Source organism: Triticum dicoccoides, chromosome 4A (genome assembly GCF_002162155.2).
Source record: "Triticum dicoccoides isolate Atlit2015 ecotype Zavitan chromosome 4A, WEW_v2.0, whole genome shotgun sequence".
NCBI lineage: Eukaryota > Viridiplantae > Streptophyta > Magnoliopsida > Poales > Poaceae > Triticum > Triticum dicoccoides.
The window spans coordinates 9,322,331-9,325,385 of record NC_041386.1 but is presented as its reverse complement, the minus strand read 5'-3'; positions in this window follow the sequence as shown (position 1 = coordinate 9,325,385).

Here is a 3,055-nt window from a genome sequence, read left to right as displayed (position 1 = left end):
TTATGGGTAGGAAAAGGTAGTGAGGTGGAGCTGCAGCAAGCACTAGCATATATGATGGCCAACTTACGCAAATGAGAGCGAGAAGATAAGCAAAGCACGGTCGTGAACTAGAAGTGATCAAGAAGTGATCCTGAAACTACTTACGTTCAAGCATAACACAAGAACCGTGTTCACTTCCCGGACTTCGTCGGAATGAGACCATCATGCCTACACACGCGGTTGATGCATTTTAATTAAGTTAAGTGTCAAGTTCTCTACAACCGGATATTAACAAATTCCCATCTGCCCATAACCGCAGGCATGGCTTTTGAAAGTGTAAACCCTGCAGGGGTGTCCCAACTTAGCCCATCACAAGCTCTCATGGTCAACGAAGGATATTCCTTCTCCCGAGAAGACCCGATCAGTCTCGGAATCCCGGTTACAAGACATTTCGACAATGGTAAAACAAGACCAGCGAGACCACCCGATGTGCCGACACCTGATAGGAGCTGCACATATCTCGTTCTCAGGGCAACACCGGATGAGCGCTCCGTACAACTAAAACCAGCCCTCAAGTTTCCCCGAGGTGGCGCTGCAAAGGACTCTAGTTCGGACCAACACTTAGACAAGCACTGGCCCGGGGGGGTTAAAATAAAGATGACCCTTGGGTTGGCCTACCCGAGGGAAGGGTAGGTGGTGGTGAGGCAAATGGTAAAACCAAGGTTGGCCTTGCTAGAGGAGTTTTATTCAAAGCGAACTATCAAGGGGTCCCCATAACACCCAACCGTGTAAGGAACGCAAAATCAAGGAACATAACACCGGTATGACGGAAACTAGGGCGGCAAGAGTGGAACAAAACACCAGGCATAAGGCTGAGCCTTCCACCCTTTACCAAGTATATAGGTGCGTTAATTAAATAAGAGATATTGTGATATCCCAACAAGTCCATGTTCCAAACATGGAACAAACTCCATCTTCACCTGCAACTAGCAACGCTATAAGAGGGGCTGAGTAAAGCGGTAACATAGCCAAACAACAGTTTGCTAGGAAAGGTGGGTTAGAGGCTTGACATGGCAATATGGGAGGCATGATATAGCAAGTGGTAGGTATCACGGCATAGCAAAATAGCGAGCAACTAGCAAGCAAAGATAGAAGTGATTTCGAGGGTATGGTCATCTTGCCTGCAATGTTCTCAGAGAAGACGAAAGCTTGATCCTCGTAAGCGTACTCAACGGGTTCCTCGATCACGAGCTCGTCTCCCGGCTCTACCCAAGACAAGAACACAAGCAAAGGAAACCACAATCAACCACGGTGCAATGCGCAAGCAACATGCTGCAAAACATGGCATGATATGCGGGATGTGATATGCAATGCATATGCGAGCTCTGGAAGGAAAAGATTGAACCAGGCCTCAACTTGGCAAACCAAGAGTGCCGCTGGAAATATGAGTTGATTTCGGTCGAAATCGATATAAAGATCACCGGAAACGGATGCACGGTTTGCAAATGGCAAGCAAAACAAGAATGGCACAATTCTGTGATTAACAGCACGATGCCATCTAGAATGCAACAAGAAACTAAGCTACTGCACTCCAACATATCAACAAAGCACATGACAGTGATCTACTCAAGATGCTTGACAAAAGATGAACACTGAGCTACGGCTAAAACACACAAGAGCAGGTTCAAACAAACATGGCAAAAGTGCAAAAGATATCAGCATCTCAGACTTAGTGAAAATAACATGCCAGGAATTAACATCAGGAAGCAATGTTTAGAGCAAGATAACAACATGCTACAGGAACATATCATGGCAAAACAAGGCATGGCAGGAATCTACTCAAAGCATATAACAAAAGTCCCTTACTGACCATAAGCCAAAAAGGATCAGAAGATATGATGGCACCCATGTAAACATAGCAAGTTTCGTTAACAGATTCAGACTTAGCAGAAAACTGGACATGGCATAAACAGAATATGAAGGCACGTTTGCGAGCTCGATGCACTCAACACAAGGCATTGCATGACAAGCTAAGCATACTACCAGCAAGAAGACATGTTCAAGAAGCTAACCATGGCACGAACAAACTCATAGCATGCATGGATCAACTACAACAACCTTGGCAAAATTGATTAACACGTAAACAATCTGCCAGGAACATTTTATAGCAAAAGTAGAGCAATATTGAGTCATGCTAGGGCACTCCATAAATGCAAACAGGGACATGGATGGATAGAGCATAACCATATGTCAAAATCATCCTTACTGAACATACTCAAAAGAAGCATGGATCACTCTGTAGCAACATGAACACATGGCATTAAAATAACAGCAGAGAATGACTTAGTGAAATTCTAAGTCTGAAATCAGCAATATCACGAGAGCTACTTTGCATGCTTGTGCTAGTCACCACAATGATCACAAAAATACATGACATACACCCCTGTAAAGATGGTATGGCATAGCCTAAAACACCTGTAGAGCTCATGCCCATATGCAGCACACAATAATCATGGCAAAAAAATGACAAATGCTCATAAACTGATAAGAATCAGGAACTAATATTTTATAGCACTCTTACAACAGACATATGGGCATCAAGATGGACTCAAACAAGCATGGTGCAATGGAACAAAATGAAGAGCACATCGAGACGAACAATTTGATATATCATGCATGCAAAATGGAGCTATGGTGACAGAGTTATGGCATGATGAAGGAGGCATAAAAATAACACAGATCTTGGACTTAGTCGTTCCAGCACGGAGCGTCGGATAGCTAAAAGATGCACTGAGTGGAGGTTAGGGGTTGGCTCACCATGGGCTTCGGCCCAGGACGGCCCACGAGGCCGGCGGAAGGCCCAGTCGTCCTTCTCCCGATCCCAATCGAGAGCGGAGAGATAGGGGCGGCGACGGTCGATGGCGGCGCCGGCGAGGATGTAGGACTGCGAGGGCCCGATCTCCGGCGACAGGGCGAGGGCGCCAGCGGGGTCCGGCAGATCGACGGCGAGGTACGGGCGGCGGAGGACGGAGGCGAGCCGCGGGCGAGCGGGCGAGCGAGCTCGCAGGCGGTGGCC